Below are 27,620 nucleotides of genomic sequence, written 5' to 3'. Positions count from 1 at the left end.
GTCAAGTCACTGATCCAGTAACTATTCTTGAATTAATTGTTAAATCCACTAAGTGTTGATCTCTACCTCTTTTATCTTTTGACACCTTTGAATTTGCTAACTGTTACAGGAAACAAATGTTAACAAGGACAGATGGCAAGTCCCTCCAGGATGATAAATGCCCTTCAGGGTGAGCAATTAGGAACGGCTATATATCCCTCCCTTTTCACTCGGAGAGCCCAGGCATCCTCTCTTCATTGCTTATGGGTTGAAGCGGTAAAGATAGCCTGAGATTAATCGCTCCATTGTAACTGAAACCTTTAGCATGACAGTTGGCTGTCGGTCCAGTAGACCTCCAGGGCAGCTAGGGGAAAGGTTCAGCAAGATGGCAAACCACTTAAATTGTTTTAGCTATTTGTCTGGAGATAATGTATTTTCAGCAAAGTATGACTCTATTCCATAGCTCTGGGTGACTATGAATACATAGTGTGTGTGTGTGTGTGTGTGTGTGTGTGTGTGTGTGTGTGTGTGTGTGTGTGTGTGTTTTCCCTGCCTCCTAAGGTCTTCACTTCAGCATCCCTGCTCTGTTAAACCCATTAGATGTTTCAAACATCATAATTGGAGGTCCTTAAAATTTTAATACATTAAATTGTGTGCCTGATATTATGTGTAAAACATGCACATTTTTAAAGTATCCATGTCAAGAAAGTTTACATTAACAATAAATAAAACAATGTTTTATTTAGGTTCTTATTAGAAATTCATCTTCTTAATGTCTGGTGTTTAAGACAAACAACATAAAGTGGTGATATTATGAGACGAACCTGCCTGCTTTTATAAGTTCACATTGCTCAATCTCTGCTAAAGTTGGGTTTGATATGAGGAAGAATTCCTATCTTGAGAATTGGAGAAGTTTTTTGAAAAGAACAAAGAATAACCCAAAATATATCAGTATTCTCACAACTCTAGTAATTACGCTGACTGAAGATAAGCAAAAAATTGCCTATCGATATAAAGGAACATTTTAAATATAATGATTACAATATACTATATTATGAGTTGGATAGATAACTTTTTACAGACTGCAACTGCCTGCAATTGTCAACAGTTATTGCAACAGACATATATAAATGTCATCAAAATTGTAGGGGACATGTATTACTTGTACCAATGAACATTTTTAGTACCAAAATTGCAATTGTAAGGGCAAATATGACCCCGCCAAAATGTCCTTCTCACTAAAAGCACCTTTCTTTGTTCCAAAGAGAATATTTTGTGGGATATCTGTCATTATCACAGCAGGAAGAAAGGGTTGAACTTCTATTTCTCCACTTCCACAGCTGAAAAGCCACAATTCTGTTATTACTTGCATGTTTCCAAAGTGCAATTAACATCACAAATGTCATTGAACTACTATAGGAATAGTCCTAAGTGTAATAATATACTGTATGTTATATGACACAAGCCATTCTGAGTCAGACGGAATCCCTTTGACAGCTATTATCGCCACAGGATCCAGTGATATAGGAATTTAAGCCAATCCCATTGCTATACGAGATTATTAGCACCGAATCATGCAAAATTACAACAGGAGCTAAAATTTTAAAAGCTGGAACACAGGTTTCCAATAAGATGTCTTCTTGAAGACAATACCTGACACATGTATCTCTAAAAAGGAAGCTTCCTAGGGGTACAAGAAATGTGAGATTCCAAAGCATCATTGCTGATGTTGGTATAACACTCATCCTTTGTTACCTAATATTAATCTTTGTTCCCACAACTAAATCTTGATTATAGCAACACTTCCTGTATGTTCCATGGCGAGTGGATGCCTTGCTGGATTTTGTTAACTAGCAAAACAGCTTTGTGAACAGAATCACTGCCGGATGCTTGATCTGAGTCAATGTAATCTCTCCAGAATAAAGGGGAAATTATTGATACTTAAGTGACTCCAGACAGCCTCTCCTTATGAGTAGACCATGGACACTGTCATTTTTACAGAAAGTTTATGATTGGAGTGACTGAGAGAAAAGATTTACATTTTCCAAGCTCCAACTTCGGAAACCGCCTTTTACCAAGACTACACTTGACTAAGCCTTATATTTTAGCTACCTTTTTGGATTACTTTATTATTTGCAATTTGGAGAGATTAAGACACTTAGACTGGAACAGTTCTAGTGCGTTCCTCCAGTGAATTTCCCTCTCCTTAAAAGATAGTTTGATTTTGAAGGATTCAATAATATAACGGTTTTTTTTTTGGACTATGAAGCAAAAGGGTACTTACTAGTATATGGAAATGAAGTCTTATTAGCTGCAAACAGCTGGGGGTAGCCTAACTGGGTTTTAAGACCAGATTTCATTTTTTGCTGAACACTCCTTACCATGACTGAAAAAAACAGGGTGAACAATTATACAAGCCAGTTTCAGGTTTATGGAACTGGAAAGGTTCAATCCAGACTTCTTCTAAGAAAACAATGCAGAATTACTACATTCAGCTACTGAACTGCTTTCATACCACTCCTGAGTATCATTTTTGGATTTACCATTAGTTGAAAATTAATAGTAAAACATTAAACACATGTACTGTAATATACAGTATAGTGTGTATGTGAATATTGCGTTTAGTTCCACAATTAAAAGTTGTAAATGTGGCTCCCTGAAAGACACCCCTTTTCCTAATTAAAGCTCCACTGTGCAATAATTTAGCTCCTCTCAGTTGGCTGTTTAACAAGCTTAAATGGTTTTTTTCTTGTGTACCCATGAAAAAAACCCTACCATTACTAAACTCGAATTTACTTTTTTTTAAAAATTACATATACACAGAAAATTGAAATTAAGGTCAGCTCCAAGAAATTGGAGGACCAAGAACTGCAGCTCAACAGGGGGAAATGCATATAACTTGCAGTCACAATCTTGATACTGTTTGCCCTTGTTGTGGCCTGGCAGCGGCCAGCAGAGCTGGGAGCAGAGTCAGACAGTGAGGAGGTTGGGGAGGAACATGTGCCAATCCTGGGGATTGAGGAAAGCTCAGACAAGGGCTCTGCATCGGAGGCAGAGAGGGAGTTAGACATCAGTGAGGCAGAAGAACAGCTGGAGCCTATTCCCAGTGTGCACATGCACAGAGCTGCCAGAAGACAAGAAAAATTAAGAAAGCAGGTTCGACTTGAGAGTAAAGCCACACCTTGGAGGTAATTGGCCCCTCCCAGAGGAAACAAAAAAGGAATGAATGGGGAGTGGTTTTTGCAGGAAACAATGTGTTTCATTTGGTCCAGAAAGTTCAGTTTGTGATTATAAGAGACTCTTTGTCAAGTTTTGCTTTGCCCTGTTTGGAAACTAGTTATCTGGCAGTGCTCTAAACGAGATAAGGTGTGTATAGATAAACATTCCTCTGAAAGACTGTTTCCTAAAGCCTTGCTGATGTGAATGAAAGGAATTCAGTCATAAATAAAAGAGGTTTTGTCGGGACAAAGGTTTTGTTTCTTGCTTTCTAAGGAAGCCTGGGTCAGAACAGCCATGTGTCAAGTCTTATACATATTTAATATAGTTACTTAATAAGGTTATTCACAGAAGTAACTATAAAGGACAAAATGTGGTTTAGAATATATGCAGTTGCACATAAAGATACTTCTCAGGAACACCTTAATGCAACTGCTTATTTCTCTCGGGTTTGTGTGGCTACCTTCTAGAGCAAGTGACTGACTCTGGATAACCAAGAGACTGTGAATTCTAGTCTTAGTTTAGGGATGAAAGCTACTGGGTGACTTTATGGCAGGCACTCTCTCTTAGCGCAATTCACCTCATAGGTTGTTGGGTGGAAAATAGAAGGAAAAAGAGTTAATTAGGTATGTTCACTGCCTTGAGTTATTTGTAAAAAATAATAAAGATGAGATATAAATAAAATAAATATTTGATTTAAGGTATTTCTGACATTATCTTAATGTCTATGTCTGCCTTGAATCATATTTTTCTCTATGAATCCAAAGCTCCCCACCCATCATTTTTAATGTACAACTTCTACCAGATTGTTCCATTTAAATTTCTTCTGGAAAGTTACTCATTCTTTTCAAGTAAAAATACTGCTGCTGCCAGTACAATTTTAGTAGACATTGCACTTTTGTTTTCATTTAATTTTACTTAAATACTTTCCAGACAGCCACCAATAGCCAATGCACGGTTTTCTTTTTAGATTTCTATGACTTAAGAATCCCAAAGCACACTTTCTTGTTGTAGTGACTATGAACAGTGCCAAAGACAGGGATTAAAACTTTCTAAATCTGAGAAGTCAACGTCTTTATACTTACAGATCATTTGAAAAGCTGAAAAGGGATCTAAATACAATTTGAATCTAAAGCTGTTCTCATGCTTGTGCCGATAGTTTTCTAACCTTACTTTTGGCAATTCCACTCAGCTGTAACAAATTGTTTTGAAAGGCACCTTTGTCTATAATTGGATTTTGATCAGGAAAGTTGACTCTAAGAACTTGAAGCATAAGACACAGAAAGAAGCAACATGGGTAATTCTATTTTTCCAGCTATAAAGAGAAGCAAAGCAGTTTGTCATGGAGATCTGTGCATAGAGCTTGCCCTGTACATTTCTGCTGTCATTCAGTAAGTTATGCTTAGAGTCACATCTAAAAAATTGAAAATTAGAATATGTTTCTTAGCAGCTGTTACCTGTTTATTTATTTTTTCCTTTGGAGGTCACTGATGTGCTACAGCACACTAATTCTACTAAATGCAAAATAAAGAAGCATTTAATGAAGTATGCTTTGGATGGCAGAGAATAAAGAATACATTAACCCTCTAACTAGAAGACAAGCTAAAGATCAGCCTAAAGAAAACTAACAATGTTTCTCATGTTAATGTTGAAATGTTCTACATGCTTTTCTGGGGAATAATTCAGTGGTTCTATTTCTGTTATTCTAAGCTTACCGGAAACTAAATCCCAGTGATGACAATGAAATTTTCTTCCAAGAAAATTAAGGAATAATTAAATAGTGTCATCTCCCAATGGTTTGCAAAGAATTTCAGCCCAAAGGGATTAGGAAAAAGAGAGAAACATTTCAGTTGGTTCCATCGGATGTTTATTGAAGATTAAGTTGAAAAAGATTCATGTGAGTTTCTGGACTGCCATGACATCAGGAAATGTGTGCCATCTGTTTTCTGTAAGAACCATCAGAAGGGCAGTGTCAGCCTTCCCCATTACTGCAGATCAATTGAAGCCAATTTCTAATCCCAGGATCCTGCTTCTCTCAATCTTTCATTCTGCTGACTGTTCAACTAAACTCTGCAAGACAGAACATAGTCTCTGGAACGAGAGAATTTGCTGAATTCTCCTCTCAACCTCTACACCACTTTTTCTTAATTGGGATTCCATAGTGGACTAGAGTCCCTTGAGAGATTTTTGCCGGTTCTACCAGAGATCACATTTGAGAGAAACAAACTTTATATTTTGGGGGACTTTTTGCACTTCCCAATGCTAGGCACAGTGGTGGGAAATTTTGCATGCCATAATGTAAAATTTGCTGTTGCCTATCAATTCTGGTTTTGGCAAACATTGTAAAATAGAGATTGCATGGGCTTGAACTTAATTCTATGGTGACTTTTTATTTTTGTATGATTTCTTAATACAGGAATTGTCTGACCCCTGAAAATTATTTAAAGGGCTCCTCCAGGGTAAACTGGTTGAAAAAGGCTACTCTCTAGAGTAGTCTGGATAGCACTGAGATCAGATTTCTGAATAAATATGCACATACTTAGAAAACCAGAAAATGATAAATTAACATTAACAGTCTGCAACAGTTTAAATGTATCGTTGTGATTCTTATCGATCTATGTTAGAGTTCGGAAGACTGCCAATTCATTGCAACTACTGTGCTAATATCAGTAGATTTCGATGTAGTTTGTATTTGATTTACAAACATGCTGCAAACAGGATTTTCATCAAATGCTGATCACCACCCATTTCCTAAATTTTGCATACGCCTGGGGTATATAAGAGATAGTGAAGTATCAAAATCTTGATCACTGATCACTCTCAGAATAGAGCCAGTATCTCTCTAGCAGAGGAGTTGGGAAATGGATTTCTTTCACATTAAAATAAAAAAAAAAGTTTAAAAAACATACAAGAGGCTGTTAAGAAAACTAGTAGTAGCTGATGGTCCTAACCTTGTTTACTTTCCAAGCAAATTAGTAGCCTTGAAGGGCAAGGTCATTTCAGATATGTTGAAATGGCAGGAAGTTGGAGCAGCAACATTTGTCCTGAGAAATTACAATCTTCTGTTTTAAATCTAAAGGAAAACAGACCCAGCATTTTCCTGTCATGTTAGGTGCTCTGATCTATAAGATGACAAGAAATGGGAACAAATGCACATTCAATGATTTAAAGTTGACATGGTCTTCATTGTCTTGTGCAAACTTTGCCTCTAAATAGGAGAAAGAAACTTTCAAAACGTTATTTAATTTAATCAATCAGACAAAGGGGTTTCTTTCTCAAGGTATCATTTATCTTCAATAGGTTCTTAAGCCTTGGAAATAACACAGCTGCTGTGATTTTTCATGATCTGTTTCCACAATCAAGATCCATTTTTCTGCATCCCTGACCTTAATACAGCCATTGCCAAAGGTTTTCATGAGCAATTACACTTATTATATAAACCACACATGGTTCAAGATGAAACACATTTCTTTTAAAAATGGCCAAAATAAACATTTTAGAAAGAGCCATAGAGGATAAATACATATGGAGGTCCACAGCAATTACATTGTATTTGAGATTAAATGTTTTATGCTGCCAATTCTTTATTCAATTGACATCTCCCCTTTCCATTAATGGATTGTGTTCAAAGGAGAAAGAACTATTTTTCTTTAGCTTAGCAAAACTACATTTATAAAAAGTTATTTAAAAAACCCTTCTTTCCTTTTTCTGTTCCCAGGAATAACCAGAAGGTGGTTGGCAAGTTACTGTCAATTTGCCTTCCATTAAGGACCTCTACACTGCACGAGTCAAAAAGAGGACTGTGAAAATATTTACAGACCCCTCGCATCCTGGACATAAATTGTTTCTACTCCTACCAGTGGTGGGTTTCAAATCCCGTTCCAATCGGTACAGTTGGAATGGGGCTGGTGGCATCCTCATGGACACGTGCAGCATGTGCGCTCACATGTGCAGCGCATGCATGCATCTTAGCATCTCCGCAATGCTCCATGACACTCCAGCTGCTCTGCAGAGCATCACGCAGGTGCTGCATGCGCCATGCACATGTGCAGCAGCACAGAAGCTTTAAACCACAGGTAAGGAGCTCAGGTGGGCCCTCCGGAGCACCGGAACGGAACGCTATCCGGTGCTCTGGGCTGGCTCCAGTACACCCATACCAGAGAGTACCGCCTGCAACCCACCACTGACTCCTACCCTCAAAACGACACTATTGAGCACTGCACACCAAGACAACTAGACACAAGAACAGTTTTTTCCTGAACGCCATGGCTCTGCTAAACAAATAATTCCCTCACACTGTCAAACCATTCACTAAGGCTGCATTACTATTACTATTAGTCTTCTCATTATTCCTATCACCCATCTCCTCCCACTTATGACTGCAGGACTGTAACTTTGTTGTTTGTATCCTTATGATTTATATTGATATTTATTGTTTCCTGATTGTTTATTTGTACCCTATGACTATCATTGTGCTGTACCTTATGATTCTTGATGAACGTATCTTGTCTTTTTATGTACACTGAGAGCCTATGCACCAAAGACAAATTCCTTGTGTGTCCAATCACACTTGGCCAATAAAGAATTCAATTCAATTCTATTCTATTCTATTTTGTTCTGTTCTTTTAACAGGTAGAAAAGAAGACAGATGAACAAAATGTGTAATCAAAGAAGCTGTAACACAAATTGTGGTGCAACTAGTCTTAATTAGGAAATGTCTTTTAAGAGATAAAGGAATAATAAGACATAGCAAAATCCTTGTCCAGCACTGCTCTAAATACTGAGAAAAAAAACAGATGTTTGAATGTGACTGATACTTATTGCTGAATCTGCCTTCTTCCACAATGAGTGGAAGCACTTTGCTGGAAATGATGTTAAAGAGGATGCATGAAATAAAGAGACTGTCCTTGGGTTTTAGAATTGGTTGGGAGAAAGAAAGCCATATATTCCACACAACTAAATAATGTAATAATTTACTAAAAGGTGATGATTATTGATGCACTGTACTTTAAAAAACAAAATGGTACCAATCCATACAGATTGCATGTCTGAAGAAAATATCAGGTCTGAGATTCTTGACTGGTAGTAGGGAAGACACTGGATGAAATCTAAAGAGTTTTATTTTTTCCTAATGGATGAAATTGCTTCTATTAGCAGAACTAGTAAAGAGAATCTCTGCTTTCTGTCTACCCTCACCACACTCTCAAATATCTGCTCCACAAATTGGAATAATTTCGGGAAGTCGGAGAAAAGGAGAAGTCACCCTACTATTTTACCTGGCCCTCTTATAAAATGCTGCATTTCATCCACTAAGAATGATTTTTTTTTTCACTACTTAATTTGATTTGTTCCATGTAGCTCTGGTTATATGGCAATTAAAACTAGAGGAAAGAACTAATGTCACCCTTATCTATTTAATCCTGACCATTTAAATCCATCTTAAATCCCTTGATGACTATATCCTCACATGAAACCAAGAAGGAAGCCATAATTTATACTTCTGTTATTCCACTGAGTTCGTTGAAAAGCAGAAGGTGCATTATGTATTTTCTAGGGAAATTAAAAATGTATTCTTAATGAAAAGCTGTAGTAATATTACAAAGTAATCTTTAAAAGGGTAATAGATTCACATTTTCAGTTTGAACTATACTCTCTGAAAGAGAAGTATTTGCAAAGTTTTTATGACACATGTACATATTACTGTCAAAAAAGAAAGAATGCATCCTTATTGTACTATAATTAGTTCTTTATCTTTTATAAAAAAATAATTGACTTTAATTCAATCCTAGATAAAGGATTCTAAGAGATTTGACAGATTAAAACTTCATAAAAACCTGCCATTTCGAAAATCACGTTCACATTTTTTTCAAAGGAAAAAAAAAACCATATGAGCGATAGAACACTCTGGAATCAACCTGGAATCCTTACTTATTCCTCCAAAATGTGTCATGTCACGAAATAACTTACTATCTTATTCCAACTTAGATTTAATCAAAATTATGTGCAAAAATGTGTCCGAAATGCTAAATACTGCAGAGCATATTTATACACAAACAGCTTCTTCTATTCAGTTCTATAGGCGATGTAAATGATGAGAGGAGGACATTTAAATGGAGAAAGTATGTACTATAAGCATTTGTTACAAGATATCTGTGCAACATGGTGGGAGAGAAAGGAAGAAACAAGGTACAAGACCAACCACATGGTATACCTGCCATACATCAAAAACATGTCAGAAGCAGTAGAATGCAGCTTCCAAGATCTGCAAGTGGGCATTGCATACATCCCATATTAGGACAAATTAGGCATTGTAAAGACCGCTCAGAAGTAGGTAGATACTTCCAATGTAATCTAGTGGATTGCCTGCATGGATTACTCCTGTGACTCTGTAGGACAGACAGACTCATTGGTAGCCACACATTGCAACAAAGAAGGACACACATTCAATTTTGCAGCTACTAAGATTGTTGGATGAGCAGATACAAAAACAGTCAGGGAAGCAATTAAAGCCTGGAAAACAGGCCCTTCATCAGTCAACAGGAGTGCTGATTTGCCACTAGCTTAGGAGGCTTGACAGCAGAAGGAAACAACAGCCAATGACTTTAATAGCTGGCCATCAACATCCCAATCAACAACTAAAAAGGAAGACACAACCACTCACCATATAAATAGCACACAGAGAATAGCCCAAAGCACACACTCTGTAAAGTGAAGTTCCCGGAGGATGGGCTCCAGCATGAGCCTGAAAGCCTGGAAGACTAAACTTCTGGTCCAGCTTACTGACCTAGAATGGATCTTGCAACATTATCCTGGGAAACATATCTTCACCTTTATTCATGAAAATAAATTATTGGTCATCTTGTTCATTCCAGAATATGATTTCATTTTATTGTGACCCCCACATATAAGAGACATCAGCCAAAAGTCATTTCCCACTCAGTTTGGATGTTATATTCTTTATTTTTAAGCATGGGAATTTTTCCTCTTATTGCAGGCCATTTGCTAGCTGAATTTCAGTTGTCATGGAATTCAGTCCTAAACTAAAAACAATGAAATCCTATAAATAATATGAGATCCCGTAATGCATGCATTTCCAATATCTCTTACAAGTTCTTTATTGAGAAAACTGACAACAAACTGGCAATTTAAATGTTGATTTTTCTCTTGTATATAATTACTATACTATTTTTATGGTTATTTATAGAGTGCTCAGATACCTTCCAAAAGTATTTAATTACAATTCCCATTAGCCTTACTCAAGATGAATCTGCTTGGAGGATGATTGGAATAATATTGCAAGACTTTCCGAGGGCAATGTATTGGGAAAAATCCCTTCACGTTTTCCTCAGTTCTTTGTCATTTATACAGATACATCTCGGATATTTTCCTGGCATGATACCAAAGTGGTTTATTACACTATTCTTTTTCTGGAACAGGAGAGATCAACTATCCTGAAGGCAATTACTTTGTTCTATTCATCCCAAAATATACTCCCCCCCCCTTTTAAAGATGCAACAAGTGGAACCAATTGAATATTAAATTCTGATTCATTCTGACAAGGATGTTTTCATTTTACATCAAGTGTTCCAAAATATTATATATATTTTTCTGTCAGCTATATCGTAAAGGTACTTCTTTGTCAGGGGCAAACAACCAGATTCATACACGAAGAGTTCAAGTTGACTACCGTATTTTCACGACTATAAGCCGCACTGAAAATCCTAAAATTTGATCCAAAACCGGCAGTGCGGCTTATAATGCGGTGCGCTTTATATGTGGAAAAAGATCTCCCAGCTGCTTTCGCGGCTTCCTGGAGCGCCAAGAACCTTCGCGCTCTTCTCCGCTCCTCGCGACTGCAATAGATGTCCAGAAGCGGCTTTTGGGGCTAATGGGGATTGGATTTCCAGCTCGATAGCCCCTGCCGCTTCTGGACGTCTATTGCAGTTGTGAGGAGCCGAGGAGAGTGTGGAGAAGAGCGCGAAGTTTCTTGGCGCTCCAGGAAGCCGCGAAAGCAACTGGGAGAGGCGCACGGCTTGGTTTATCCTCCCTGGACGTCGCAGCAGCAGCCCCAAGCGCACCGATCTCTGTGTTTTTCGCATCGGGGCATGCTCTTGCAGCACACCCCGATGCGAAAAACACTGAGATCGGTGAGTTTGGGGCTGCTACTGCGACATCCAGGGAGGAGAAACCAAACCGCGCGCCTCTCCCAGCTGCTTTCGCAGCTTCCTGGAGCGCCAAGAACCTTCGCGCTCTTCTCCACACTCTCCTCGGCTCCTCACAACTGCAATAGACGTCCAGAAGCGGCAGGGGCTATCGAGCTGGAAATCCAATCCCCATTAGCCCCAAAAGCCGCTTCTGGACATCTATTGCAGTCGCGAGGAGCGGAGAAGAGCGCGAAGGTTCTTGGCGCTCCAGGAAGCCCCGAAAGCAGCTGGGAGAGGCGCGCGGTTTGGTTTCTCCTCCCTGGATGTCGCAGTAGCAGCCCCAAACTCACCGATCTCAGTGTTTTTCGCATCAGGGTGTGCTGCAAGAGCATGCCCCGATGCGAAAAACACAGAGATCGGTGTGCTTGGGGCTGCTGCTGCGACATCCAGGGAGGATAAACCAAGCCGTGCGCCTCTCCCAGCTGCTTTCGGGGCTTCCTGGAGCGGCAAGAACCTTCACGCTCTTCTCCGCTCCTCGCGACTGCAACAGATGTCCAGAAGCGTCGGGAAACGTGAGGCTTATAACCCAGTGCGCTTTATATGTGGAAAAAGTTTGAAAAATTAACGTTAATTGATACTGCGGCTTATAATCCGGTGCGGCTTTTGGTCGTGAAAATACGGTACTTTATTGAACTCTGCTTGTAATACAAGAATCTTTCTAGTCTGCCTGACTTCTCTTGGGAACAAAAAGATAAGATTTCATGGAACCTGGGGTGTGGTGGAGTGGAGTGGGGGTTAGCCATAGGTCTCTTGTGATAGTGATGGTATTCAGCCATTTTTTACCAGTTTGGTGAACTGATAGTGGCGACCTGCAGTTTGCCCACCCACCCCAGCACTATGCCGTCCTATTTTGCCATGTTTTCTAAGCCACATTCATGCATGCAAGCCATGTGTGAGAGCCAAGTGCATGCACAGAAGGCCACATGTATATGTGGTAGGTACACGTGCAAGCAAAGCGAGCGCGCAAGCTCACATTTTTGGTGTGCGGCAAATCATTGGTAAAATTATGTGAAACCCAGCTCTGTCTTGTAGTTATGCAAAGATTGAAGGCTAACTCAATTCAATTTATTAGATTTATAGGCCGCCCAATCCCGGAGGACTCCGGGCGGCTTACAAAGAACAAGAAAAGAAAAACAAAATAAAAATAAGAAATAATTTAAAAATTCCCCAACACGCATACGTTCTGATTGGGACTGGACCCTACATAATAAGGTCAACAGCCCCAGGCCTGCCGGAACAGCCAGGTTTTAACAGCTTTTCTGAAGGCCATGAGGGTGGGTGAGGTCCGGACCTCTGGGGGTAGCTGATTCCACAGGGTCGGAGCAGCCACAGAGAAGGCTCTCCTCCGAGGCCCCGCCAGCCGACACTGTCCGGCTGACGGCGTCCTAAGGAGGCCCACCCTGTGGGATCTTATCGGCCATTGGGAGGTATGTGGCAGTAGGCGGTTTCTCAAATACGCTGGTCCTGAGTCATGTAGGGCTTTAAAGGTAATGACCAACACCTTGAATTGCGTTCAGAGACCAATTGGCAGCCAGTGCAGCTCGCAGAGGATAGGTGTAATATGGGTGTATCTCGGTACACCCAATATCACTCGTGCGGCTGCATTCTGGACTAGCTGTAGTCTCAGAACGCTTTTCAGGGGTAGCCCCATGTAGAGCGCATTGCAATAATCCAGCCTTGAGGTGACAAGGGCGTGAGTGACTGTTTGAATTGCGCCCCAATCCAAGTAGGGTCGCAATTGATGCACCAGGAGAACCTGAGCAAAGGTCCCCCTGGTCACAGCCAACTCCCTGCTTGATCCCTTCTCCTTGCCTGGATGATAGTTTCTATTTGTTTGGAATCACTCATTCTATTGAAAGCAATCTCTAGCCTGTGTGCAATCAGATACAAAAGATGAATGCACTCCAAAATAGCACCCAAAAATCTTCCCATTCTGCTCACCTATGCTTTTCCTGTTCCATTACTCTATTGTTTTTAATGTGTTCTTCCCTTTTAACTTCTGGATCAAGTTTCTCTGCCTGCTGTCATGGTTGTTATTACTGTGTTTCTCTTTCTTCTTACCTTCCTCATAATGTCTTCTCTACCCAGTTTCTCAACAAATCTAATCTTTTCTAATCCCCCTCTGCACTGCTTTGGTTTTTCATCTCTGTTCTGCAACTATGTGTTCTCTCTCTTGCTGTCCTCTCCCTGCTTATCTGTTGTCAGGTTTTCCAAACCTGCCTTTATTTTTATCTTCCTCGCTGTTATATTTTTATGACTTTTTGTTTGCTACTGGGTCCAAGTAGCTTCATCTGATGAGCCATGGACAGAATGGAGTGTAGTTGCTATATTATTATGCTGTTATTCTGGTCAAACAACCAACAGTTTCCAGACTGATGTGTCAGGCAAAGCATGGTATACCATGAGCATGCTTGACGTAAAACTGGACTTTGTTGTATTTGTTTGTATATGAGCCAAGGTGGCACAATGCTTAGAGTGCAGTATTGCAGGCTACTTCTGCTAACTACTGGCTGCCTGCAATTTGGCAGTTTGAATCTCACCAGGCTCAAGGTTGACTCAGCCTTCCATCCTTCCGAAGTGGGTAAAAATGAGGACCCAAATTGTTGGGGGCAATATGCTGACTCTGTAAACCGCTTAGAGAGGGCTGAAAGGACTGTGAAGCAGTATATAAGTCTAAGTGCTATTGCTAAGTGCTATATTTATGGCATACTGGCTAAAATATGATATAACTATCTTTATGTTTAGGAGGGAGTGGTTTGAGGATGACTAAGGTTGGACCGTTTGAGTCATGTCCACAATGAGATCAATATAAAACTAAAGAAACGTTTGATCGGATTTTTTTCTGATGAAGTATTGAGTGAATAAAAGAGAGAAGCGAAAGAAGCAAACATGAAAAAAGAATCAACGTATTAAAAAAGATACAAATCCTATACAAAAGCTAATGAGACCACAAATTCATATCCCAGCAGAATAAATGGACATAAGGAAAGAATGTGGAAGCTGCTATGAAGAGAGCGCAAATAATTGAGTTATATTGTGAATATGATGAAGCAAAAAATAGCTGTGTGGATAAAGAAGAAAATTATATACTGTAAAAGAATGTCCATTGTGCATATTCAAAGCCAAAAAATGAGCAGATTTTTTTTAAAGACCACTATTTTCACTTTTGCTTCTTCTTACCAGCTTTCTTTAAACACCCATTTAAGGTATCCTGGAAACCTTCGAAGTTCTGAAAGTATTTTCCCATTGGAAACTGGGAAACTGTTTCTATTTTTTTTAAAATATTATCTCAGCTTTATTCCTTTCCAGAATTTCTATTACAGAAATAAATTGAGACCCTACAAAGAGTGCAGAGAAGAGCAACAAAAATGATTAGGGGACTGGAGGCTAAAATGTATGAAGAACAGTTGCAGGAACTGGGTACGTCTAGTTTAATGAAAAGAAAGACTGGGTATGTCTAGTTTAATGAAAAGAAAGAACTGGGTATGTCTAGTTTAATGAAAAGAAAGACATGATAGCAGTGTTCCAATATCTCAGGGGTTGCCACAAAGAAAAGGGAGTCAAACTATTCTCCAAAACACATGAGGGTAGAATAAGAAGCAATGGGTGGAAACTAATCAAGGAGTGAAGCAACTTAGAACTTAGGAGAAAATTCCTGACACTTAGAACAATCAATCAGCAGAACAACTTGCCTCCAGAAATTGTGAATGCTCCAACACTGGAAGTTTTTAAGAAGATGCTGGATATTCATTTGTCTGAAGTGGTGTAGGGTTTCCTGCCTAAGCAGGGGGTTGGACTAGAAGACCTCCAAGGTCTCCAAGGACACACAGACACACACACCCCCTGGAAAAGCTTCCCTTGTTAAAATGGGAAGTGGGTAAAGTGAGTAAAGAATTTGCAGTCTGTTGGTAGCTGCCAAGAGCAAAAGCATATTGCAGTTGTTTTCAAACACTTCTCAAGCTGAGAATCTCCTTTCAGCTTTCATGAGGAAGTCCAGATCCCCTATTTATTTCTAGAGACACCCATTGCAACAACTTGTAATATTATAATACAAACAAATACTCAAAGAAAATCGACACGTTTAGGGCAAAACTAGCAGCTTTTGCAGGATATCCCACTGATCATGCAGTCTCACATTAAGTAACTTAAGTAAATAATGCAATAAATGTAAATTCATTTTTTTAAAAAAATGAAAGATTACATCTTCCCCTTATTTTAGCTTGTTTCCTGACATTTCTTTTTTAATTGAGTCTGAATCACATGGAATAATGTCATTCTATAGCTCTGAGATAAAGGGGGAGTGGGAAAGAACTAATGCTCCACAGTGTAAGATAGCTGGGATGGGAAAGAAGGTTACAAAAAGTAACACATAATATGGTAAATTTGACTTTGTATAACTAGGAAGTTTCTGGTTGTTTCTGGTTTCTAATTAGGACATTTAAGGAGAATATGTCTCTTATTGTCCTCCACAGTTTCGATAAAATATCTGAAGAACGGCAATTGGAATATTAAATGCAATTAAGCAGAATCACAGAAATACAGGTACCGTATTTTTCAGAGTATAAGACGCTCCGGAAGATAAGACACACTTTAGTTTTAAGTTTTAGTTTCCTCCTTAGGAGAGGAAAATAATAAGAAGAAAAATTCTGCTTCTGCCTAACAGCAGCCATGGTATTCAGCTGACACATGGTAACAAGGTCAGCCAATGAATAGGAATAGCAACTAAGTCATCCAATGAGAGCTATTTGGACTCTGAAACAGTATTTGCCACGTGAGCAAGGAGACAAGAAGAAGCCTGGCTTAGCTGAGAACTGAAAGTGAAACTGTTTGTGTTCTGCTTGTATCTACTGCTACCTTGAAAAACCTGCTTTTGGTAATATATGGTATATTATTATTATTTTGAATCCTACTGAATCAGTTACTGTGCTTTCTGAATGTAATTGCTGCTTCAAGCTCTGACCAGGCAGGTCAGCTCAGCATTTATTGCAGCCTGATTCAGCACAGCTGATTGGTGGGTGGATCAGACTGCTGGAATACCCCCAATCAGCTGTTCCAGGCTGCAGGGATTGCGACAGACCATCGCTGCCTCCATACCTTCCATTTTTGGCCTCTGGTGGGGGTGGGTGGGGCTACATTCAGTGTATAAGATGCATCCAAATTTTCACCCTCTTTTTGGGGGGGGAAAGGTGTGTCTTATTTTTCAAAAATATGGTAGTCCTCGACTTACAATAGTTCATTTACTAACCATTCAAATTAGAACCACACTGAAAAAAATGACTTATGATCGTTTTTCACACTTACAACCATTGCAGTACACCCCCATGGTCTTTTGTCATGGCCCCATTGGAGCCGGGATCCAAGGAAGAGGATAGGATGGAGCTAGGGTCAATGGAAGAATGACCTGAGGAGCAGGACGAGGCAGTCTCAGGTCCCTCAGATCTTGGAAGGGCCACCAGCAAAGGAGAGAGGGCACAGGATGACCAAGCAAGGGGGAGGATACGGCAGGCAGTGGAGCAGAAGAACGATGGTGCTCTGATGCCAAGCAATTACCTCCTCCCTGATCCCCAAGAACAGAGAATGGAGAGGACGCGGGATCAGCACAGGGCGACCCAACGACTTGGGAGGAGGGTGTTCCACCCCTCTTCACAAGGCTCATCTGGGGAATGAGATTTAAAGAGACATTGATGGAGCGGCACTTGTTAGGAACAAGCATTTCCTTTGTCCAGACTCATGTGCTGTTTCCGATGCCTGGATACTTTGCTGGGCCTTGCGCTGCTTGCCTTGCCCTGCTTCCTGGCCTGGCTATGTACAAGTTCTCAGCAACACAGTTCTACTCCTGATTGTGCTGCAGTCCCAGTGAACTCTTTCTGTGATGAAGACTCCCTGGAACCAAATTCTCTGAACTATGCTGCTCCTCTGGACTAACAGCAGCCAGGAACTATTGGAGGTGCAAATTTAGAGATTGGCTCCTGGACTTGCAATGAAAGGTGGGACTTTTTGGGAAAGTTGGAGTAATAAAAGGGAGTTAAACCTTCGTTCCAGCTGGATTGCTTCCATTCCCAACCCGGGTCATTACATCATGTGATTAAAACGCAAGTGCTTGGCAGCTGACCAATACTTATGATGGCTGCAATGTTCCAGGGTCATGTGATCCCCTTTTGCAATCTTCTGACAAGAAAAGTTAAGGGGAAGCCAGATTCACTTAACAACTGTATTACCAAATTAACAACTTTAGTGATTCACCTAACAAATGTGGCAAGAATGGGGCAAAATTCATTGAACAAATGTGTCACTTTGGGCTCAATTGTGATCATAGGTTGAGGATTATCTGTATATGAATGAACTCTATAAAGAGTATTAAAGAATAGTACTATTGTACTTAAGTCTTGACCCCATTATATCATGACAGATGCCTACGTATAGATCTGCTTCTCACAACTCTCCTAATTTGTGTGATTTAAATTCCAATCCTCATGGTATGCAAAGTGCTTTGAGTTCTTAAAGGAAAAGTGACATATATCTAACAAATGAAAAGAATGAAGGAAAACTTCGTATTTTACCAAAGACTGAAGATTCTAGCTAGAAGCTCAGTTCTTTATTAATCCTCAGATGCCATTAAGGTTTTACTTGCTTACACAAAAAGACATTCACCCTTAATTTTTCAAACTAATGGCATCTAGAAAGCCGTATATTTCCTCTTACCGAGAAAATAAGCTGCCCAGAGCAATAGAGATTAGAATTAAATTGGTGGAATTTATCTCCCAGCATCCTTTGGCCTATCGTAAAATATTTATTCTGCAAAAGAATTTTTGCAATATCAAAATTAATCCAGATTCCGGTGGACAAATGCTGGTTCAACACAGACTACTGTTTTGTCATCCAACAAATCTGTTTCAAAACATACCATTAATACAACCACAAAACCATTGGGTATCAATAGCACTATTTGACTCAGCGGTTTCTCCTTTGCGCCAGCATTGAGGAATTCAGTACAAATGTATAATTTAATGCACAAACATACTAAGTTTTTTTTTCTCCCCCAAAATAAGTGATAATAGATTTCGAAAAATAGACCCATTTCATCAGCAATTGCATTTTCCCTTTCTCCAGTGAATGAAGTCAAGTATTACAATTGTAGCAGAAAACTAAATGTGAAAAGAAGACAAAAGTAATACATGCACTTGTTTTCTACTTTCTGAATTCTCTAGATGAGCCATATCATCCCCAAATTGATAGCAATTAGGCATTAATAGAATTCTTTCTCTCCTACACATTAAGCAGAGAGTTATAGGTATTACTCTATGCTTCCAAAGTAAATCACAATGGACACATTAACTGAAATATAAAATCAAGTGAACGTTTATATAATGAGCTTGCCCTTCCTACTTACAATTTTTGCATTTTACTAGCTTACAACTCATGAAGTATTGGGAAGAAAAAGAAATATTCCTATTTTTTTCTTTCAGAGCTTTTCAAACATGGCAGAACTACAATCATTAACATAATAGATGTACTTGTCCCATGAATACAGCTAATCACTAGGTGGAGATGGGCAGCTACAGAAATTACATACATTAATAATAATTTACTGGATTTAAAGATAAAGGTAAAGGTTTCCCCTGTCCAGTTGTGTTCAACTCAAGGGGAGGTGTTCATCTCCACTTCTTCATGAGCCTTGATGGTGCAGTGGTTAGAATGCAGTACTGCAGAAACTACTTCTGCTGACTGCTGGCTGCAGTTCAGCAGTCCAATTCCCACCGGCTCAAGGTTGACTCAACCTTCCATCCTTCCGAGGTGATAAAATGAGGGGCAATTTTCTGACTCTGTAAACTGTTTAGAGAGGCTGTAAAGAACCATGAAGAAGTATATAAGTGTTGTATACTCGAGTTACGACTGGCCAGTGTCACTCAAGCCGATGAGGGTTTTCATTGGCTCAAACACGGAGGCATTCCGGCGGGAGAATGGTTCTAATTGGTTAATGGTTTGACAGCTACCATATAAATAGCTGTTCAACCAAGGGGTTCGGTTCTGTAGTGTTAATGTTCCGAGTTAATAAAGATAGTTGAATGCAGAATCACCTCAGTCGTTTTATCACTACCACAGAGAATCTAATAATAAGTGTAATTGCTATTGCTATTAGCCAATTGTCTGAAGATGCTTCTGTGGTCATGAGGCAAGCATGGCTATATGCCAAGGTATATGGAACACTGGTACCTTCCTACTGAAGTGGTACCTGCCCTACATGGTATCGGACCTGGTTACCTGAGAGACCGCCTCCTGCCAGTCACCTTCCAAAGACCTATTAGATCCCACAGACTAGGCCTCATCCGGATTCCATCTGCCGGCCAATGTCGGCTGGCGACTCCCCGGGGGAGGGCCTTCTCTGTGGCCCTATGGAACGATCTCCCCGTTGAGATCTGGACCCTTACTACCCTTCCGGCCTTTCGCAAAGCAACTAAGACCTGGCTGTTCCGGCAGGCCTGGGGCTGTTGAATTATCCAGCCCCATCCGATGTTATGACTGTTGCTGAATTTTTAATTGTTGTTTTTATTTTTGTACCCCCTTCCCTTTCTTATTGTTAGCCGCCCTGAGTCTCTCGGGAGTAGGGCGGCTTACAAGCCAAATAAAACTAACCTAACCTAACCTGACCCCCCCCCCCCCCGGCCTGTGAATACACTAGAACACAGCCTTGGCTGTTTGCCACTACTCAATTACTGAGATAACGAATCCTTTGGCTGAGGGCCCAGGCAACTCATGTTCAATACAGTAGCTCTGCTGCAACCCAGATAATCCAAACAAAGCAACTCAGAGAGTCCAAATGAACAGACATGGCTAAAATACACTGATAGATTTTATTCACTACTAATTCGAACGGTTGTTTCCTGCAAATGTCCCCTCCCAATGCCTCACCTATAATTTCTCTTGGCAGGGGCCAATCAACAACCACCTGGGCTTAATCCTCTTCTGTGAGACTGCCTACGGAGTTGCTGCTTCTGTTTCTTAGCCCTCCACAATCTAGCATCAGGGACAAACTGCCTTTGATCCTCCCCACTGCTCCATGCCTCAGGAGCCTCCTGGTGGCCAACCAGCCTCTCTGGTCCCTGCTCTGAGTCTGAACCTTGCACAGGATTCTCCACATCTTCCATGGCAGACTCATATGGTTCCTCACTATCCGAGTCCATCAGCAGCTCCACCGGATCCTGCTGGGCCACAACAGGTACCTATTTATGTATTCATATTTGCATTCTTTTTAACTGTTAAGTAGGCAGGATATTGGGATTACAGTAGGGCTATTTATTTATTTTGGGGGCTCAATGGCTCAGTGGCTGAAACGCTGAGCTTGTCAATAAGAAAGGTTGGTAGTTCGGTGGTTCGAATCCCTAGCACGGTGTAAGTGAATGAGCTCCTGTTACTTGTCCTAGCTTCTGCCAATCTAGCAGTTCAAAAGCATGTCAAAAATGCAAGTAGAAAAATGGGGACCACTTTTGGTAGGAAGGTAACAGCATTCCTTGCCCCTTTGGCATTTAGTCACGCCGGCCACATGACCATAGAGACGTGTTCAGACAGCGCTGGCTCTTTGGCTTTCAAACGGAGATGAGCACTGCCTTTAGAGTCAGGAATGTCTAGCACATACTGTATGTGCGAGGGGGACCTTTACATTACTTACTTACTTATTTATTTATTATCTGCTCATCTTGTCAAAGGTGATTCCAGAAGACTTACAATACTCATTTAAAACACCCATATGAAATAATTCTCTTTTTACAACCCTGTAATCCCTTAATTCCAGGTACAGTCAGGGCAACTGGATGGGACCTGAGCATTTACTGGCCAGATTCCCTTCCTGACACTATGTGGACTTCACAGCAGATTTTTTTTTTTATTTCAACCCTAGGAGAGAAAAATCTGCCAGTACTTAGAATTGAACTCTCAACCTTCCAAGTAGGAGGTGAGTGTCTTCATCAGTAGGCTACCATGCCACTCAAAACAAATTAAAACAATAGAGCCATTAATTTTTTTAAAAAAAATTAAAATTGATCAAGATAAAGAGCAAGGTAGCAAAATGTACATGGGATGGAGGTATTTTTTTAACGCAATATTGCTAAAAATTAATTATTAAAGTAAATAATTGCTGTAAATTAATATCTCACATTGTTAATTGATATAACACCATTCTCAAAATTTTTGTGGTGTCACAGCAACCCACAGTGGGCTTGCCCAGGCAAAAGGGCAGAAAAACAGCGGACGTTCTTGGGAAAATGTGAAGAACAAATTTTGAGAATATTCCTGCTTTATCTGAATAAGCTTGCAGTCTAAATTGTTGGCAAAGCTGGTGTGCTCTGAAAACTTGCACTGACCTTCAGTTTTGTCCCACTCCCTACAAAGTTTCCCAGATGTAGAAAGCAACTGCAAATCTTGGATAAAGATACAGCTACTTTAAAAAGTTTGAGAGAAGAGCTATTGAAATGTATATGTGAAGTATATTTTGTAATTTGAATCCAGAGTGATACACAACCTTAGGAATTGATTTTATCTGAGACACTTCGCACAAAATAAAACACAATAAGCAGAAATGTGCTTATTATGCAAAACTGCCCATAAACACATTAATTCCACAGAGCCAATGTTTTCATTTCCACTTCCTTGGCCGTTGTATAAACGAATTATTTTTTTACATAGAAAACACATGAAACTACAAAATGGAAGCAAAATGTACTTTACAATGAATCTTAAAATATGCTCCAGCATGTTCATGTTATACATGTAGATTAGGTAGTATTATGGATTGAGTCCACTTGTAGCATTATTTTTAAAATCTCTCATTTGTAAGGAAAAAGAATATTTGCTTTAAAAGTCAAAGGTACAATATGTGATTGTTCATGATACAAATAATAAAGCAAGTTATTTATTTGCATCCCACCTTTATTATTTTTACAAACAGCTCAAGGAAGAAGAGAAAACATATTCAACACATCTTCCTCGTCCTATTTTCTCCACAACAATCCTTTCAGGTAGGTTGGGCTGAGAGAGATTGACTGGCCCAAAGTCACCCTGCCAGCTTTTATGGGTAAAGCAAGATTTGAACTCGCAGTCTTCCATTCTCTAGTCTAGTGCCTAGACCAAATTGACTTGCTTACTTTATCATAAAACACTTTCTACTACAGATGAGTTATCAAGCTGCTGAAAATTTGGCAGCTGTCAGCAACAAGCAGAACAAGGACAGAAATTGTAATCTCATTTTCAAAGAAGAAAACGTATAAGCTGATTTATGTAATGATCTGCTGAACTGTAGAAAAATTTTCAAACAACCTGCATGTCACAGATCCAGATTTTTAGTAATTTCTTGGTTTCTTCTTTTAAACACCTAACAATAAAGTGTCTGAAAATTGGAGTGGAATATTATTTCGAACATAAATTATAGAATATTATTTTTATATACAGAAGGTGGCCTCTTGCAAATAAAGGACATGTTTTTATACAGAAGTCCTGTGCAGTCCCCATTTCAGGAACTAGACATCATGTCTTAAATGGGGGGCACTGCACCATTCAGAAATTAATTGTAGTTCAATTCAATTCAATTCAATTCAATTTATTAAATTTATATGCCGCCCTTTTCCCCCGAAGGGGACTCAGGGCGGCGCACAACTCGAACCGGGGAGGGGAATACAGACAAAAAGATTTAAAAGCAACAAGATAACAATATATAAATTTAAAATTTAAAAACTCACAACAGTCATACCATTCGAGACGGGGGCAACAGCTCTTTAGCCCCAGGCCTGTTGGAACAACCAGGTTTTGAGGGCTTTGCGGAAGGCCTGGAGGGTGGTGAGGGTTTGAATCTCCACGGGGAGTTCGTTCCAGAGGGTCGGAGCAGCCACAGAGAAGGCTCTCCTCCGGGTAGTCGCCAGTCAACACTGGCCGGCGGATGGGATTCGGAGGAGGCCTAATCTGTGGGATCTAATCGGTCTAGTGGAGGTAATTGGCAGCAGGCGGTCTATCAAGTACCCAGGTCCAGATATATAAATGCTCTGTGTAAGGGTTATCTATCTATATAGGTTCATCTATTTGTAGATTGAAATCAAAACAACAAACTGCCACCCTGGCAGTGGAATAAATTTCTGATTAGCTGGAATAAAAGAACATCAACACATGACAAAAATCAAAGTATTTTTTCCTTTTCTACGTCAAACTCTCCAGTCATAAATATGAATTTATCTTCAATTAGAAACCATTCTGCCAATAAGTGCCAAGCATGAGAATTGAAAGAAACAAATACCCATCATATTAGAAGATGCCATATTTTAATACCATTAAATCAAGCCATTTAAAGCAAGCAAGCCAAAAATATCAAATGCCACATGGAAAAAGGAAGGAAGGGAAAAATCAGTGCGACAGGCACCAAGTAATTTGACCATGGAGAAAATTCCCCCTCCTCACTTTCAAATTGATTGATTTAGTTAGACTCTTGTGTAGAAGCAACTTTATATTCATTCACCTGTCCCCAAGAAAGAACTTACTTAGGCTTTTAAGCTGCAGCCCATTGTATCCAATATCTCTGCACCCATTTCATATGGCTTAATGTTTCTCCTTCTTACAGGATTACAAATAACTCCCAATTATTTCGATGGGAGTTACTTGTATGCTGCCAAGAGAGACGTATAATGTAGTGTGCAAGGAAGCATTTTACTCTTAAAAATGTCAAAAATCATTAGGAATGACTGGGCAGCATGAGTGAGAATCAATATTAAAGAAGACAGGAAGTGGAAATTATCAAAAGGAAATCTAGAATCAGAATAGAAACCTGTGGTAGAGAGAATTTATAGGCTAGATAAAAATATACACGGGAGAAGATAGAGAAAAGGGAAATAGAAACGAAGAAGAATGAGACACAAATTACGCAGCAGAAAAGAAAGAAGGAAATAGAATTCTTGGAAAGGTTAAACTAAACAGAAAGAGTACAAATCACATTGTAGTTTTTTAAAAACACCTTACAGAGAATTTAATATGATTAGAATCTTAATTTCTATTTTAGAAATATATAGTTCATAATATTCATCTCTGTGTATATGTCATCTCTATCAACATATAATAGTTCGTACTTAGCATTAATGTAATATTAAAGATGACAGGTTAATGTTACAGATATTTTAATTGCACAGTTGATAATACTTGCAAAATCTGTCATTTGAAAGCATTTATATAATTGTTTTATTTTAGAGAATGTCAAGTTTAGTCCAAATAACTGGACAATTTGGTTCCTTTGACTTCATTTTACAGTCAATTACAAAATGCAATTTTATATTTAGAGAAGTCTGTTTTCAATATTTCATAAACAATAATTCCTCAGTAACAGACATCTCCCCAACAACTATTAGAAAATTTGTTGAAGGATATGTGCAATTAGGAATTAGGATCAACTCTAGTATTTGTTTCCATTTCTACATTTCCATTTGATACATCAGCATTCGGTACCTGACCTGTTCATTGTCTGCTATGAAAAGCATTATGATTTAAGATGGTATTAAGTCATGTTTCATCTCTGATGGCTATAATGGATGCTTAACAGCTGTAAGTAAGCCATTAACATAAATACTGTAATCCATTTGCTCCTTTATTCTGATCAGGAAGGTATTTCATGGGCAGGAATGTCTCAAATCTCCCCACTTAATTTAGAGCAGTGGTGGGCAACAGCATATATAGCCTCCCAGACTCATCTGGGAACAAAAATGACTACATTTTGTTTTTAAAGAATATTTATTTAAAATTAAAGGTAGGAAAGGGAGGACGTGGCCTTGCTGAGTTAATTAACAGAATCACTCTTAAGCATCATTTCCAACCTGTTTCAGAGATAGCTTTGTAGTATATGGTGAACTACTAGGCCTAAAATAACAAGGATCGTGCCAGAAGACAGGTAGAAGATGATTTTATAAGGAACAATACAAGCCCATATGTGCAGTGATACATATTGCAGTGAAAGCCATGCCACTGCATAATTTTATAGTCACATCTCCTCTTACAAAATTTATATCACACAACCTCCTCAGTTTTGTGGCAATGTACAGTAATTATTATTATTATTTATTTCTATCCCTGTATGTGCAATCTCTTACATTGGGATGAGTATGAACATTTCCCTTAATATAGCGTGCATGGTGGGAATGTCTGCTAACTTTTCTGCAACTGTTTTCTGTTGCAATTTTTGTCAGCTGAGTATGTGGACAAGCAGTAAATTTGATAAATTCCCTGCTGATCTTTCCTGAACTAGATTAGTAACTTTTAACTACAATGCTATTAGAGTTGTCTCTGTCATAAAAAGAGCCAGTTTGGTGCAGAGGCTAAGGCAACAGGTTAGACACCTGGAGATCATGAGATCTGGAGATCTTGCTTTTTGGCATGGAGCCGGTTGGGTGACTTTAAGCCAGTCATCCTCTCTCAGCCTTAGGAAAAAGGCAATAGCAATCCCCTTCTGAAATCTTGTCAAGCAAAATGAAGGGACTAGTCCAATCAGTCACCAGGAGTAGACTTGAAGGCACACACATAAATATACACACAGACGCAAATCATTAATGCCATCCAGAGGGAATGCATGTACTACTTCAGCTTCAACCGCAATAATAAACAAGTACACAATAGATACAAATGCAAGATAAACCACTCTAAACTCGATTGCAGAAAATATGACTTCAGCAAGAGTGGTCAATGCCTGGAATGCACTACCTGACTCTGTTGCTGCATCCCCAAACCCCCATAATTTTAACCTAAGACTGTCTACTGTTGACCTCACCCCATTCCTAAGAGGTCTGTAGGAAGCTTGCATAAGTGCACCAGCTTGCCTACCATCCCTGTCCTACTGTCCCCATTTATTTGTACCCATTTCCTGTATTCTTATTCATGTTTACTCTTATTCCTATTACCTTGTACATGAGTGACAAACTAAATAAATAAATAAATAAATAAATAAATAAATAAATAAATAAATAAATAAATAAATAAATAAATAAATAAACCTCTTCTAATGAAGTGTACATGTGATAACAGACAGGGACAGATCTATGTCAGTCTCTAACCTGCCATGCTTGGTTAAAAGGAGTGATGACTTTTGAGCTGTACTGAGTCCTGGAGTAATCAGGAGAACTTGACCTGTTTCAAATTGGCCCCAGGGAGGCTGTAGGATGGATTCTGCCTTGCACATTCTATTTGTAAGATATGGTTCCCAAATAAATAGATATATAAAGGATTATTCTATGAGATTACTAACAATAGAAGGTTATAATTTGGAACTGGGTTGGCATGCCTTCATCTGGAATGGGAAAGACAAAATGCATAGCTACTTCCAAAAACATTTAATTAGAAAAGGTCTAGTACAAACTTGGTTAAAAATCAAAACAAAACACTACAACAAAATCCCAATCTGGCTATTTACCATGGAAGCTCTGATATACCTAAACATATTGGACATAAACAAGATAATAAGATATAAAGATATATTAGACAACCAAGAAAGACTGAAAACAAGGCAAGAATTGAAAGATGAGAGAATAGATGTAGGCTGGTGGCCCTATTTACAAATACAGTCAAGGTATAAAAAAGACAGGGAAAGGGATGGATTCTACAAGGAGCCACAAGAGCTGGATAAAATTCGACAGGAAACCGAAGAAAATTTGATTTAAAAATATATCACTATTTATTAAAATTCAAAATGGAAGAAGAAAATGTGAAAGAAATGATGATAAAATGGGCGATAAATTTTGGGTATAGTATAGAATTGGCGGAATGGGAAAAATTGGGAAATACATTACAAATTAACAATGGCAATGACATATAGAGAAAACATGTACAAGATGTTCTACAGATGGCACCTTCCACCAGTGACAATTGTGAAAATGTTCCCGGAGTGTTCACCTATCTGTTGGAAATGCAACCAACAACATGGAACCTACTACCATATGTGGTGGAGGTGCACATCTGCGAAAAAGTATTGGAAAAGATTGGCTAGAGGAGATTACTAAACACCAAATTGCACTAAAACCTGAATTATTTTTGTTAGAAATTATAAAAGGAAATTATGAAAAAAATATTAGATACTTAATTCTACACATAATTACAGCAGTGAGAATTACATTTGCTCAAAACTGGAAAAATAATTATACACCAACAAAAGAAAATGCAATAAAAAATATTGAATGTGAAGAGATGGATAGGCTCACAGAAGAACTAAAA

At 39.1% G+C, this 27,620-nt stretch overlaps 1 protein-coding gene across 4 annotated transcripts in view; it reads right to left on the bottom strand.

Annotated features, from left to right (window-relative positions):
• The window catches only part of LOC106554500 (contactin-4), a 566,498-nt gene that overhangs the window by 270,354 nt on the left and 268,524 nt on the right, over positions 1 to 27,620 (bottom strand). The window lies entirely within an intron of this gene.

This window comes from Thamnophis sirtalis, unplaced genomic scaffold, assembly GCF_051295495.1.
Source record: "Thamnophis sirtalis isolate CommonGarterSnake01/CBP01778 unplaced genomic scaffold, rThaSir2_p1.2 scaffold_3, whole genome shotgun sequence".
Taxonomy (NCBI): domain Eukaryota; kingdom Metazoa; phylum Chordata; class Lepidosauria; order Squamata; family Natricidae; genus Thamnophis; species Thamnophis sirtalis.
Note: the sequence above shows the minus strand (reverse complement) of the source record. Positions and strands in the feature narration are given on the sequence as shown.